Here is a 16,741-nt window from a genome sequence, read left to right as displayed (position 1 = left end):
TGTAATATCATTGAATATCAAGGGTAAGAGGCCAGATTTTCACTTGGTGGATTGATCATTTTTGCTACCAAAGCAGTGGTTCCCAACCTTTTTTTATTGCATGGACCAACACCATTAAGCAAGGAGTTGGGGAAATCTGTACTACAGTGTCAGTCAGTGTTATTTTCCACTTTTCAACCCCTGACTGAACATTGTCTAGGTCTTGTTGCCTGCGGAGATGGATTGCTTCATATACTGTAGGGTTTAAATTAAATTAAGCTGTGTAAATCACCAGCCTGCGTGTGCCTCTCTGACCATGTGATGAAAGGGAATTCATCAATGAAGCAGCAGAAGGTGGCTAGGCCTAGAATTTTGCTCTGGGAAGCTCTTGCAGTGATGAGCCTGGGGTCAGGATGTTTGATTTCTGACAATTACAACCAGCTTCCTTCTGTGCACGGTATGACTGTAGTATTGGAATGTCTCTCTTTGACATTTATTTCCATCTTGCCAAGGTTCCTCAAGGTCAAATTCAGTTAAATGCTGCCTTGATGTCAAGGAAAGGCACAATCACATCTCCTTATAAATTCAGTTCTTTGACCTATGGGGGTTCTGATGAGGGAGCTGGTATAGCTATGGTAAACCAGGTCAGTCCTGAAACCTGCTGCTGGTGGTATGGAATCAGCACCACTCCCCTTGTGACCACATGCTTTTCCCCTAGGTGGTCTGCTGCAGTTTGTAAGTTAACTGGTCATGATAAATCTCCCCCTAGCGTAGGTGATTGGTAGTATCCCGGGGGGGTTGGAGCAGGTGATGGGAGAATTAATAGGGATTACTCTGAGCTGGCATCAGCTTAATGGACTAAAATGTCTTAGATGGGAATATGTTTCAGCCAAGGCCCAGGTAAGACCTGAAGCTGATTTATCCTGATGGAAACCCGAACTATGCATGAAGTTTCTGAAGAGTAATTGCTGCTTATCCACACTGCTGACAACACCTTTCATCTTTTTACAGACGGTTGCACAGTAATTAGCTAAAATGGATTTATTTTTGTGAACAGAACATACCTGGACAGTCTTCCACATTGTTGGACATGCAACTATTCTGAAACAGCTTACCTAGAGGCACAACATTACTCTGGAACACAGAGCTTCAGGACTGCAGCTAAGATACCGTCTGGTCCCACAACGTATTCTGTATCCAATGCTTTCAGCCATGCCTTGACTATCATGCGGAATGAACTGAATCAGTAAAGACTGGCTTCTCTGCTGGGGAGCTCTCAGGAGGAGGCTAATTTAGATAATCCGATCTACATTTCTGGTTGAACTTGGTTACATATTCACCAGCCTTTCCTTCAGATTTCACAAGCATATTCCCACCATTACTGAAGATCAGAACGTTCTTGGAGCTTTCTCTGCCCATAAGCCACACTATTTTCAGCTTGATGCAGCCAGACTGAAGAGCATTGATGTGACCTGATCTATGAACTTGGCTTTCACTTTTACATGTTTGATATGTATGTGGTCTTTGCTATAGATTTGCCTGGCTGGTTCCTCAGTTTTAGGGTCACCCAACTTCATCTGCAGCCTTCCTCACTGAACTAGGGTGGGACTCTTGGCTTGATAGTGATGTAGACACTGGGCCATGAGGTTACAGATCCTGCTGGTGTCCATTTCTGTTGCTCTTTATACTTCTCAGGCCTCAGATGAACTGCTAGGTGTGCTTTTGGCCTGTCTCATTTTGCACAATTGTTTTGCCACACAATATGAGACTCAGCTCTGGCAACATTATTGTAGATTTCTGGATCTGGTGAGGATGAGGCCAGCTAAAACAACATCTGCGGTCAACCCAGCCAATTCCTGACTGGGTCATCATGTTGATAGGATTTCTGTAACGTGTTTACGTGAAAGCAGTGTGGGATCCTTTTCACAATGTGAAATCTAAGTTAGCCCTGGATGTAATGAACTCTGATTGATGGGATTCCCAACATTTTGCAGGATATTTCCCGGATAATAAGATTTTCAAGTATAGAGTTTCAATCAAACAAAATCAAACAAGACTTTTCATGCTTGTCTGCTGCTTTGTCATATCTGAGGGCTCCTTTTAAACCCTTGTTTAATTATATTACTACTTACTTCTCTCATCCAAATGTGGATCTGCACCGTTCTCTTGGGAGATATTTACTAGCAGAGGGCTAAAGAGAAAGACTATTCAAATTTCTATTTATCCAGGATGATTCTCCGTTAATGGAAATAACAATCACTAACCTCTCTCATTGTCTTCGAGCTATATTCATTATCACTGAATGTCACACATCTGAGGCTCTAAATGAGCAACTTGAAGCTGTTAGATTTGTGTTTATAAGCAAGTATGTATATAAATAAAGACGGATCAATTCCCCTTAACTAATTGCAAAAGACATGCAGCTGTATATTTAAAAAACTGAGGATCAAAGCTAATGAGTCATTTTTCAAGGTTCAGACCCAAGAGTTCCATTTTAAATTCACCTATTCAGTCATGTTATAATTTTATGAAGAAGCACCATACAAAATTAATATAATTTATCATTATTTATAATTCTGTTCTCCATAGATAAGGCCCTTAAAGTTTCTGCATCTTCTACCATGTTTAGTCTTCACAGTCAACTATGCAGTCTGGTTATGAGTCCTTTAACCCTTAGTCTTTGACAGACATGGCCTGTCCCAAGATGTTTTGATATATTTATCATGCAATTAGGAGTCAACAACTTTGCTGTTGGGCTGGATGTGTAAATAGGTCTGTCTGATTAAAGGCAGCAGATTTCCACCACGACTAACCAATAGAGTTTATTCACGAAGCCAGCATCCATCATCAAGGATCCCCACCATCTGGGCCATGCCCCCTCTGCACTGCTACCATCAGGCAGTAGATACAGAAGCCTGAAGTCCCACACCACCTGGTTCAGGAAAATTAGGGTCTTAAACTGCCCTGCACAACTCTAATCCTGTCACAGCAACGGAAAATTACAGGTCACTTCCTGAGCACAAGAGATTCTGGAGATGACAGAAATTCAGAGGAACACACGGAAAATGCTGAATGAACTCAGCAGGCCAGGCAGCAGCTACAGAGATGAATGAAGAGTCTACCTTTCGGGCCGAGATCCATCACCAGGACTTGTTTCTGATTCCAGATTATCTTGCATTAACGTCTTTGCTTTGATCAGACTTTTCTTCATTGTCTTGTATAACTTATGTTCTGTGTACTGTCTGAATCTACGTGATGCTGCTGCAAGAAAAATTTCATTACCTTGCAACCTCACAGTAGCTATGCATAAGAAAATAAACTTGGTTTAGTCTGACAAAGCAGAAAAATCAGATAATGCAAAGTCTCAGCACCAATAGATACTCACCCTTGGGAGTGGAAAACCTCCAAGAGGACCACAACATTGTCGTGGATTGGAGGATCACATGTCCCAATGACCCAGAGAGCTATGCTGGCTGGAGTCAGAGCTTTATGCTTTGGCTCTTGGTAGGGTCAACCATGCCAATCAGGTCAAAGGGTAGAGGGCAGACTAAGAGTGGTCCACCGGTCCTCCAGGTTCGGGGGTTCAGCTCATGGCTAACAAGCCTGGCTGGTAAAGCAAAACTGTTACAGAAACGGCAAGGAATAATACTTCTACATCTGAGTACTACAGTGTTCCAGAGTCTCCACCAGGGAATTGCATGACTGACAGTAGTAAAAATCGAGAGGAAGCTACTGACACGAGGAAGAAAGTTGTGAACACTGCCAGAGTTGGAGGGTCTTCTTGATGCCCTAAATGCCAGCGGCGTAACAGGCAGTAAGGAGTAGAAAAAGGATGTTACCCAGGGTCAGAGGGGGATATTCAAGTGTCAGCCCCTGAGGGTGAGTGTGACTGATGTACAGACAATCAGCCACGGGACCACACGTTACGCACAAATGGTAAATCATCTACAGAATAATAAAGAATTAATTGTAGTTTCATGGCCACCGTTTCCGATAGAGGTGTTTTGTTCTCTACTTACTTAGTTGAATTTACGTTTCCCGGCTGACAAGGATAGATTTAAACGTAGGTCATGGGTTAAGGGTGAAAGGTGAAAAGTTTAAGAGAAACATGAGGGGAAACTTCTTCACTCAGAGGGCTGTGAGTATGTGGAACGAGCTGCCAGCACAAGTGGTGCATGCAAGCTTGATCTCAATGTCTAAGAGAAGATTGGACAGGTACATGGAAGGTAGGGGTATGGAGGGCTACGGTCCCTTGCGGGTTGATGGAATAGGCAGGCAGGTTCAGCATGGACTAGATAGGCTGAAGGGCCTGTTTCTGTGTTGTACACTCTCTGTGTGCTGGATTATTAATCTAACTTTCTCTATTATTGGTTAGGTGTCAAAATCTCCCTGCCCTGTAATTCATGTTTCTTTAATAATGGAGCATCGCCTGTTTTAAGGTTTTGCTATTTAGAATACATTTAAACACATGAGCCTACTGAGACTTAGTCTATTTTGGTCATACTCTGCTAAATTAATAAATGTGAGATCCAGTCCCTCAAGGAGAAATACTTACTCAACTGCAACTCATTCATTAAATCTGTATTTACTTATTAACTTATTTCAGAGATGCAGCTCAGAGGAGGCCCTCCAGGCCCTTCAAGACACGGCACCCCAGCAACGCCCTGACAAACCCCAACCTAATCGCGGGACAATTTTCACTGACCAACTGACCTACCCAGTTTGACTGTGGGTGGAAACTTGGGGACCCAGGGAAGACCCATACATTCCGTAGGGAGAGTGTACAGAGACTCCTTACAAAATGGCACCAGAATTTATTTATTTATAACTTACTTATTGAGATACAGTGCTTTGAGCTGCATTGCCCGGTAATCCCTAACTTAACCATAGCCTAGTCACGGGACCGTTTCCATTGACCAATTGATCTATATACCGGTACACCTTTGGCCTGTGGGAGGAAACCAGAGCACCTGGAGGAAACTCATGCAGTCACAGGGAGAACATACAATCTCCTTACAGGCAGCTGTGGGAATTGAACCAGGGTCGCTGGTATTGTAAAGTGTTGTGCTAAACACTACTCAACAGTGCCACCACAATTGAACTCCATACTCCAGGACGCCCTGGGCTGTAATTGCACTGTGCTAACCGCTGCCCTAAATAAAGCGTTTACCCTTATCTAACTGAACAGACAATGCTTTCTTTAATGCAGAACACCTTGTGAGCAGCAGCTCCTCCCTCATCCAGAATCTTTCAGGCTCCTGAAAACAGATGCGATGGAGGCAAATTGCCAGACAGACTACGGAAGAGGAAGAGAAGTGGTCTGTTATTCGTGAATGGAATCCAAGGAACTGGTGATTGTCACAAGGAAGTTACTGAGCAGGTAGTAAATAAGCGCATGTTAAACATCAACTTGTGTTTCACAACACAGTGATTGTTTTAATAATTTATGAGGAGATAACCTCCTTAAATATGCCCTCCAAATGTCCATCAAATGTTCTGACTTTCCCTGTCATAGAAGCAACAGCAGTAGATGTGCTTTCATGGCAAATAATTCTGACAGTTGATCCATTAAAGACCAGCAAGAAATCAATCCCCGTTTTGTCCTTCCCAATTAACCCTGCCCCTGTTAATCCTAAATGGATGAACTGAACAGAAGGTTTGTCCTCGAAGAAAATGGGGGCAGGGTGAAAATAAAAATCTTTGACAAGCAATGTATAAGGGTAGGACAAAGACATGAGACAACGTTCTCAGTTTTCTCAGTCTCGTTCAGGATACAATAAAAAACTTAGTGATGGGGGTAGAATGAGCTAGCAGGATCCATATCATCTTAGCCAATATGACTGGAGGAGAAAATTCATGTCGTGTAATATTCCCCAGTAGCTTCTTTGACAATAGTATTGTATATAACTGGGTGCATTATAATGGTGTTAATAAATACTGCAGGACCCTTCAGCTAGGAATGACCTATCCATCCAAAAGCTCATCTCCATCTGTGCTCTCCAGGCCCCTGTCATCCAGGTAGTCACGTTTTGCTTTACTTATTTCCCCCCACAGTGTTCATTACTTGGTAGCAGTGCTAAGGCATTTGCAGCTCACCTCTTTCAGTCATTACTCCTGTCAGTACATGAGAGCAGTTTCAGCCCGCTCCGCAACACGCTTGCATAGGAAGGCATTGCGATCTGTCTCTGAGCGATAATGAAGGCGCGTGCTTGGAAAGTGTGCACCATTAACATCAACCACTCCAAGTGTGAGTGCAAATTCCCTCAGCAGTCCGGACCATGCAATGGAAAGAGAAATTAACCAAGCTGTTAATCATGTCAATTATCCCAGAACATTGCTAGACAGCAGGCAGAAACTTCAGGTGGAGGGATTACCAGCTTTACTTCAATAGTATGGGAGGACGTATGTCTCCTTTATAAAGCTGCTTCCCCAGTCAATCAGTATTCTGCTTCAGCTCTCCTTTGTCAACAGTGTGGATAGACCCTCCCTTATGATCAGGTACAGGATTCTCTCTGGAGCTTGCATATCCTGCTGAATCTCAATGGGACCTGACCATAGGTTCATGTTGGATCAATTTGTGAAAACTTATCTTTTCCAACTCAGATCAAGTCCATGTTTGTGCTGGTCAGGTTGGATTCAGGCCAGGTTCTTAATGTTTCACACAGGCAGACCAATCTGTGGCATATCAACCGAAGCTCTAACAATAAGCAGTCTTCAGTGAAACAAAGCAGTTCTATACTTCATTAGGAGTTTGAGGAGATTGGTTTATCACCTAAAACACTCGAAAACTTCTACAGATGTACTGTGGAGAGTATTCTGACTGGCTGCAGCACTGTCTGATTTGAGGGAAGGGGCTAATGCACAGGATTAAAGTAAACTGAAGAGAGTGGTAAAACTAGTCAGCTACGTCATGGGTACCAGCCTCCATAGTTTCCAAGACATCGTCAAGGAGCAGTGCTTGAGAAAGGCGATGTCCATCACCCAGGACATGACCTCTTCTCATTGTTGCCATCAGGGAGGAGGTACAGAAGTCTGAAGGCACACACTCAGTAATTCAGGAACAGCTTCTTCCCTTCTGCCATCCAATTTCTGAATGGACACTAAACGTACCGAACCACTTTTTAAAAAAATTTCTGTTTTTGCACCACTTATTTTTAACTGAACTATTTAAAACACATATATTCGATAGGTTCAATAGGTACATTTAATGTCAGAGAAATGTATACAATATATATCCTGAAATTCTTTTTCTTCGCAAACATCCACGAAAACAGAGGAGTGCCCAAAGAATGAATGATGGTTAAATGTTAGAACCCCAAAGCACCCCCCCCCCAGCTCCCCCCTCCCACTCACAGACAGCAGCAAGGCAACAATCGCACTCCCCCACCAGCAAAAAAGCATCGGTGCGCTCCACCGAGCACTCAAGTGTGCAGCAAAGCATCAATAAAGACCCAGACTTGCAGTACCCCAAAGACTACTCGTTCACCTGGTAATTTGTCATACTACAGGCTCTCTCTCTCTCTCTGGGAAGGGAAAAAGAGGTGTCCCTGTTTCACAGCAAGAGGGGAGATGTAATAAACAACTCACTGATTTATGATGTTAAAAGTCTGTTGCACTGCTTTTTCGAGCTCTGCTCCCACACGGCTCCCAATGTTTCGTGTTCTCCCTCGATGCCTCAGTCAGGGGCACCGGCCTTGAATCAGCCCGTCTCCAGAGCCACGAAAATCTGGCACCTTGAAGGCACACAAGTCTTCCAGGCCACGTCCTTAGCATGCCAAAAAGTGGCCAGTCGGTAGGCCGGGAGAGCGGGTCCCTTTCCTGCAAAGAACCGAAGTCAGTGTAACTCCAGGTCAGGGTCTTCAAAAGAACCTTGAAAAGGAGAAAAAGAGATATCGAAGATAGAAATAGATCTGTTTCAAAAGCTGCAAGCAAAAGAGTCGCTGTTTAGTGCCATCCTAACTTTCCTCCTGTAATTCAGTTTTTTCTACATTTATCATGTATTGCATTGTACTGCTGCTGCAAAGTTAACAGATTTCCCAACACATGTCAATGATATTAAACCTGATCCTGATTCGGATTCTGATTGTTTAGGAATCTTACATTACCCGATCTGAAAAACATAAGCCATGTGTTGGTGATTTCCTGAAAATAGACAAAAAATCTATTTGGCCCATTCAAGCTGTCTTTCAGAGCAAACCCAGCAACATCATTCACCCACCCCTTTCCCTGCGACAGCACAACCCAGTCCCTCATGCATATCTGTAACTTTTCCCCAATTCTCCCACTACGCCTCTAGACCAGGGCATTTTTTTTTATGAAGCCAATTAGAGATTCAGAAGGAAACTGGAACACCCAGAGAAAATCCAAGTGGTCACCAGGAGAATGTATAAACCTGCCATGGCAGCTGGTAAAATTTAATTCAATTAATTAAATAAATTATTAGTGTAATATCGTCATTCAGTTCCAGATGCTTTCCTAAATAATACAGCGCTGCTGGCCAACAGCCCTCAACTTTGTATTTCCTTTTAAGTTGTAATTGAGAGGGAAATTGAATCCAATATGTCTTATCAACCACCAGGCCCTGTAGATGTTTACATGATACAGTTTAATAGTCAGATAAAGGCTAATAAGGTATCAGGAGAAATTAAAGTTGTTTTCTTCCTTACCGAATTATTTTTGTGACAACATCCAATTTTACTGAAAAGGCACTTCTTAAATTGTTTGTCTAAGTCCAAGATTTATGTTCAATTTCCTGCTCTGTCCCTTGAGCACACTTTGAAAACGGCTCAATCATTAATTTCTCTTCTCTATGTTAAAGGTGAGCAGAGTAGGATAATGGTTAAGTCACTGGATCAATATCCAACAGGCCTGGTGAATCCAGGTTTGAATCTTCATATTTCCTTATAACAGAGAGGGTCATTTAGTCCATTGAAACCCTGTGGGCTCCCCAAGCAATGCTATTAATCCGATTCCCCTGCCAACCTCCCCACAAACTCCCCTGCAACCTACTCTCTGTGCATACCAATAAATCTGCCTTCATTCCCAGTCTACCCAACTGCACCAGGGGTCATTTGGAGCAGACAATTTGAGGAGTGAAATGAAAACAGAGCACATAGAATAAATATTTGCAGCCAAGCCAAGGGAACACACAACCTTGTCATGGCTCATTCGCTTGTTACGCGCCGCGTCGTATGATGTGGGCGATCATGGTCTTTCCGTGACCATGATTGTTCTTGGTAACTTTTTTTAGAGTTGTGTTGCCTTTGCTTTCTCCCAGGCAGTGTCGTTACAAGACGGGTGACCCCAGCCGTTATCAACACTCTTCAGAGATTGTCTCTGCCTGGCGACAGTGGTCGCATAACCAGGACTTGTGATGTGCACCAACTGCTCACACGACCATCCACCACCTGCTGTCATGGCTTCATGTGATTCTAATCGTAAGGAGGGCTAAGCAGGTGCTACACCTTGCCCAAGGGTAACCTGCAGGCTGGAGGAGGGAAGGATAGCCTTATACCTCCCTTGGTAGAGTCTTATCTCCATCCCACCACCTACTTGTCATGGCAGGTGACATATTTAAATTCAAGTTTAAGTTCCAGCATATTGTCATTCATCCATATACATGAATACTGCCAAGTGAAACAAATCAAGCAGTTAAATAAATTTGAAATGAAAACCTATGATCAGTAATGAAAATAATGATGAAATTACTAGAATAACAGAGAAAACTTTCCATGAAAGGGGAGAAACTCTTCCACCCTTGCCCATTCTGGCGTGTGTCCGACTCCTGATGAAGTTGCTGATCTTTCATTGGCAGCAGGCCACTCAGTTCGAAGGGACTTTACGGATGGGCAATAAAAACTCCAATTGCCAGCGACGTTCATCAAAAGCAGTTCTTAATTCTTCTCTGCAGTATGAATGAGTAAGAGAATAGAAAAGAGACAAGAAAGGAAAGCAGACAGCAAAATTGCACACTTTGAGATGCATCTTGTGGTGCCTGTGGGGAAGACGTGGAGGCCACTCTAGCATGGCACTTAGTGTAACACTTCACAGTGTTAGCTGTAAGATCCCCGCTGGTGTCTATAAGGAGTTGTACATTCTCCCCGAGGTCATGTGGATTTCCTCCGCTTGCTCCAGTTTCCTCCTGGGCATACAGGATCGCATTAGTAGGTTGTGGGCATGCTATATTATTGCTGGAAGCATGACAACACTTGCAGGCTGCCTCAGCACACCTCAGACGGTATTAGTTGTTAAAGCAAATGATGTATTTCACTGCATGATTTTGATGTTTTGATATACATGTGACAAATAAAACCATTCTCGTCTAATCTAATCTTTTGACCTTCCTTCTGGTGGGTGAATTCTGTGGAGTAATGCTGGAGAATTTCCATGCAAATTCTGAAGACTCGTTTCCAGAGAGGCTCTCTGACCTTCCATGGCCTCGTTGAAACCTTATACACCTCTCAAATGGGCCTTCTATCTGATTCCCGAGAATGAAACACACACTTTGCATCCAGTCCAAACCAAACACAAACAACCTCCAAATTGTGAATGGTGCAACCCTGAATTTCCCAAGTGGCAAATATAGTGTTGACCTAAACGCAAGTTACTACAGATGCACCATGGAAAGCCTTCTAACCGGCTGCATTCTGATATGGGGAAGCACTATTGCACAGGATCAAAATAAGCTGCAGAGAGTTGCAAACTTAATCGGCTCCATCGTGGGCATTAACCTCCGTAGTATCCAAGACATCTTCAAGGAGCGATGCCTCAAAAAGGCAGCATCCATCATTAAGGACCCTCACCACACAGGGCATGCCTTGTTCTCATTGCTACCTTCAGGAAGGAGGTACAGAATCCTAAAGGCACACAATCAACAATTCAGGAACAGCTTCTTCCCTTCTTCCAACCAATTTCTGAATGGACATTGAGCCCATGAGCACTACCTCACTACTTTTTTCTTATTTTTGCAATGCTTATTTAATTTAGCTTTTGTATATATCTTACTGTAACCACGTTTCTCTATTATTATGTATTGCATTGTACTGCTGCCACAAAGACAACAAATTTCACGACATATCCTGGTGATACTAAACCTGTTTCTGATTCTGATTCAGATTCTAAACGATGGAATAGGTTTTTAATGAAAGATCATAACCCTGAACCATTATTTCCTCAGATACTGCCTCGCCCGCAGAACATTTGTTGCATTTCCTCTTTGTTCCAGGTTACTAGCGTCCGCAGTAGTTTGCTCAGGGCTCATTAACTGCAAGGACTCCAGAAGTGAGGGGCTTTATATGTTGAAATGGAGTCTGAGAGACAGCCATACAGAATAGAAACAGGCCCTTTCACCCACTGGGTTTATGCTGAATGAGGGGGCGATGGAGCCTCGATGGAATGGATGTGGAGAGGGTGTTTCCAATGGTGGGGGAATCTAAGACCTCAGAATAGAGGGGCATTGTTTTAAAATGGAGATGAGGAGGAATTTCTTTTGCCAGAGTGGTGAATCTGTGCAATTCGTTGCCACAGGTGGCTGTGAAGGCCAAATCATTGGGTATACTTAAGGCAGAGGTTGATTGATTCTTGATTAGTCAGGGCATGAAAGGATACGGGAAGAAGGGAGGACATTGGGTCTGAGAGGGAAAATGGATCAGCCATGATGAAATGGTGGAGCAGACACAATGGGCCAAATGGCCTAATTCTGCTCCTACATCTAATGGTTTTATGACCACCCATTTAGAGTCATGGAGTCATAGAAAACTACAGTGCACAAACAGGCCCTTCAGCCCATCTAGCCCATGCCGAACCATTTAAACTGCCAAATCCCATCGACCTGTACCTGGAGCATAGCCCTCCATACTTCTCCCATCCATGCACCTATTTATACAAATCGCATACATTCTCACTCATTCCCATCATCTCCCCCACAGATTCTTCCACTCACTTAATCACCGGAGGGAAACTCCCTCCCAGCCCATGTTGATGGAACACAGGGTGGGGGGGGGGGGAAGGGAACTGGAGCATCAAAGGAAAATCAACTCAGTGGCAGGAAAAGGAAGCAAGCTTCATGTAGTTGATACTGGAAATCTGTTTTGAATGTGGGTCACTGGAGCAATGAAGCAGCAGTTCTGTTGGCTGCATCACCAGCAGATTTTCTGATGGGCTTCCTCAACCACACTTTGAAGATGTGTGATGCACGCATAGTATTGAAGGAACAATGTAGACTTGGAGGGGTCACTCTTTTGTAGGAGTCATTAGACCAAGCTATCCTGTGTGGGGGCAAAATGAATTGTACGGTGAATTCATCTCAAATGTCATTAAATCCTGAAGCACTGGCTTTTTCTGTCTCCACATATGTTGCCTGACAGGCTGAGTATTTCCAACATATTAAAGAAAATTATCCCGATATTTATTTAATTGCTTTGTTATTCTGGCAAAGGCTAGTTGAAAATCCAGTGACTATACTCTGAAAATACCTCATTGGCTATAAAGGACTTTCTAAAGGTCATGAATTTTCCCCTTTAATGACTATGATGCCACTGGGAGTAATTGTTATGAATGGATAAGGTGCACAGTTTTGAAATCCAATGGTGCTACATTATTTCTGTGATATAAGTTACAGTAAATTATCAGAACATTTCCTCAGGTATTAATATCTCACCATCTTCATTTGCACTTCAAGCATGTAGTTCCCGAATACCTCTGATCAAGGGAAGTCTTTTTTATCATAATAAATTTTTCATCAAAAGAATTCTCTTGCATTTATTGTCCATTCTGGTTGGAGAAGGCACAATACTGACTTCAATTTGATATATTTTTTAAAATACACACAAGCAGCTGGTGCACAAAGGAGAAAAAAAATCTACTTTTATCTTGCCGCTTAGGATGATTTTTATTGATTGTTATTTTGTTAATGAGCATTAGCATAAATTTGCATATTTCTTAAGGATTAACATCAAATATTATAGCAGAGACATCAGACCCCTCAAGCTTCTGCTGCTATTCACTAAGGTCAGAGCTAATTTATTAATGATCGCATCTCCACTTCCAGCCCTCAGTTCCTCTATACTTCAAAAATACACCCATCACGTTCTCGATAGTCAATGGCACAGCTCTCTGCGGATGGAGAATTCCAGGAACGTGTTACCCTCTAAGAAGAAATTACTCCTCATTTTCATCTTACATAAGAAACACATCCTCGAAGAAGGCTGCTAGTTCTAGGTACCTCACCACAGGAAACTTGCTGACCACTTAAGATGAAAATCCCACTTAATATTTTAAACACAAGAGATTCTGCATTTGCGAGAATTCCAGAGCAACACACACAAAATGCTGGAGGAACTCAGGCAGCATCAATGAAGAGGAATAAACAGTCGACCTTTTGGGCCGAGACCCATCCAAGGCTGGAAAGGAAGGGGAAAGCGGCCAGAATAAGAAGATGGGGGAGAGGGGAAGGAATACAAGCTGGTAGGTGACAGGTGACATCAGATGAGAGGGAAGGTGGGTAGGTGGGGGAGCGGGGGATGAAGAGAGAAGCTAAGAGGTGATAGGTGGAAAAGGTAAAAGGCTGAAAAAATAAGAAGGTATCTCCTAGAGGACAGTGGACCATGGGAGAAAGGGGAGGAGTATATAATCTCTTAATAGCTTAATATTACTGTCCACCAAGTGTACCACAACCTTGTCGTAGTGTTTAGAGGCTTCTATGCCTCAATGACCCGGAGAGCTACGTTAGCTGGGATCCTACCAAGGACCTTGTGTTTTTGCTCTTTTTAGGGTCACCTATGCCCAATACTTTATACTTTATTGTCGCCAAACAATTGATAGTAGAATGTATAATCATCACAGCAAAATTTGATTCTGTGCTTCCCGCTCCCTGGATTACAAATCAATAGTAAATATTAAAAACTGAAATTATACATCATAAATAGAAAATAGAAAAATGGCAAGTAAGGTAGTGCAAAAAAAACCGAGAGGCAGGTCCGGATATTTGGAGGGTATGGCCCAGATCCGGGTCAGGATCCATCCGTTCAGCAGTCTTATCACAGTTGGAAAGAAGCTCTTCCCAAATCTGGCCGTATGAGTCTTCAAGCTCCTGAGCCTTCTCCCGGAGGGAAGAGGGACGAAAAGTGTGTGGCTGGGTGGGTCGTGTCCTTGATTATCCTGGCAGCACTGCTCCGACAGCGTGCGGTGTAAAGTGAGTCCAAGGACGGAAGATTGGTTTTGTGTGATGTGCTGCGCCGTGTTCACGATCTTCTGCAGCTTCTTCCGGTCTTGGACAGGACAACTTCCATACCAGGTTGTGATGCACCCTTGAAGAATGCTTTCTACGGTGTTTTAGGGGACAGGCCAAATTTCTTCAGTTTCCTCAGGAAATAAAGGCGCGGGTGGGCCTTCTTGGCAGTGGGCTCTGCTTGGTTGGACCAAGTCAGGTCATTTGTGAATATATAATAATAGAGGCCTGACCAAGAGTAATCAATTGGCCCTCCAGGCATGGGGGCTCAGCTCAGGGCTAACAACCCTGACTGGTCAAAAAGTAATTGTTATGGAAACAGCAATGAGGAATCCCTCTGGACAGACAGAGATGGAGGATCTACATTGCTGCCATAAATGCCAGTGGTGTAATGAGCACTAAGTAATTAAGTAATATTACTGTATATCCTCTTAACATCTTAAACTCTTTGGTAAAATCTCATCATATTTCCAATAAATATAGGCCCAACCTGCTCAATTATTCATAAGGCAATTGTCCCAAGAATGAGTCTCCTCTGGGCTACTTCCAGACATCTAATATAGATATATCCCTCCTCAACTGGGGAGTTAAAAACTGCAATGCAGTACTCCAGGTACAGTATGATGACGTCAAAGCTCTCTTGTCGTAGCAAGGCTTCCCCACAATCTAACTGGTGGTGTGGTACAAGAGAAATGAGATTGGGAGATGACACTGCTATGGGGGGTATTCTATCATGTGTGGAATAATAGTTAGTTCTGTGTTCACAGATCAGACTCCAGGATAGCCTGTTGTCCCTCTGATGGTAGGGTCAAGCATGTCTTGAAGTGGCTGCAGGATATTATGAAAGGGAAACGTGGACAACCAACAGTCCGTGTAGATGTTTGTACAAACAAGTATAGTCTGAAGATTGGATAAGATCCAGCAACAGTAGATTAGGGAGAGAGGTAGCTATTTAAAGAGCAGGATCTCAGAGGATGCAACTTTTGCATTGCTCCTGGTGCCATGACCTATTGAGTCATGGTCATTATTATCTCCATGACCATGATTGTTCTTGGCAAGTTTTTCTGCAGAAGACGCTTGCCATTGCCTTCTTCTGGGCAGTGTCTTCACAAGACAGGTGGCCCCAGCCATTCTCAATACTCTTCAGAGATTGTCTGCCTGGCATCAGTGGTGGCATAACCACTGATATGTACCAACTGCTCATACGACCACCTACCACCTGCTTCCAAGGCTTCAAGACACCCTTGTTGGTGGGGGGGGGGCAGTTGCTAAGCAGGTGTTACACCTTGTCATCTCCACCCCGCCGCCCAAACCTACCACGTATAGGAATAAGAAGATAGGTCAGGTGAATGCGAGGCTGAAGGATGATACAGGAGGATGGGCTCTCGGCTTCTGGATTATTGAGACCATTTCTAAGGAAGGTGGGACCTGCACAAGAGAGATGCAGTTGCATCAAGACTGGAGCAGGATCAACATCCTTGTGTGGAGGTTTGCTGGTGCTATTTGTGAAGACTTGAACCAAGTTGGCAGGGGAACGGGGTTCAGAGCAGTGTTTGGATGGAATGGTATGGTCACCTGGAGAAGAAAATGTCAGTAACTCTAATAGGCAGAGCAGATGGGTAAATACACACCAGAGGAAGGGAGGGAGGGAACGTCGACTCAGACCATGAGAGGCCTGCGTCGGGCATTTTCATGCCTTACAAGGCGCAGATTGGAAGTCTACGTGGGGTGACACTCCTTGCACAGACACTAGAGCAATGTGTGGTTAAGTGCCTTGCTCAAGGACACAAAAACACTGCCACAGCTGAGGCTCGAACTAGCAAACCTGAGATCACTAGACGAACGCCTTAACCACTTGGCCACGTGCCCACCAGAGGAAGCCAAAGGTAAATTGCAACTATTTTAATGCAAAGAGTCTAACCAATAAGATTGATGAACTCAAAGCTTTAATTAACCATTGGACTATGATATTGTTGCCAGTTCAAAGACCGCTGAAAGATGAGCATCTGAGTATCTTGGGGTAAAGAATTTTCAGGCGAGATAGGAGAGTGTAAAAGGGGAGGTGTGCTGCATTATTAGTCAAGAAATCAATTAAATCAGTATTGAGGGAGAACATTCTAGAAGGCTCCTCAAATGAGGCTATGTGTGTAGAGATTAGACATGAAAAGGGTGTTGTTACCGAACAGCCAACAGGAGACAGAGGAACAGATATGGAGACAAATAGCAGATATGTAGACAAATAGATCTGTGATATCAATATGGACAAGGACACATCAGTTTTCAGAATGTTAACAGATATTGCTTTTGCATGACAAAGCTCAAAAGGGATGTACCCTTTGAGTTGTGCCAATGAGAGTTTTTTGATATATATCTATATATTTCAAAGAGAGAAGGAACAACACTGCATCTTGGATAAATTAGCCAGTCCAGAGAAGGAAGTGTCAGTCGTGGAGCATTTTTGAAGTTAGAGACCATAACTCTATTTATTTCAAAGTGGTTATGGTAAAATTTAGAGTTGACCCAGGCATAAGAGTT

This window comes from Mobula hypostoma, chromosome 27, assembly GCF_963921235.1.
Source record: "Mobula hypostoma chromosome 27, sMobHyp1.1, whole genome shotgun sequence".
In the NCBI taxonomy this organism is placed as follows: Eukaryota; Metazoa; Chordata; class Chondrichthyes; order Myliobatiformes; family Myliobatidae; genus Mobula; species Mobula hypostoma.
Note: the sequence above shows the minus strand (reverse complement) of the source record.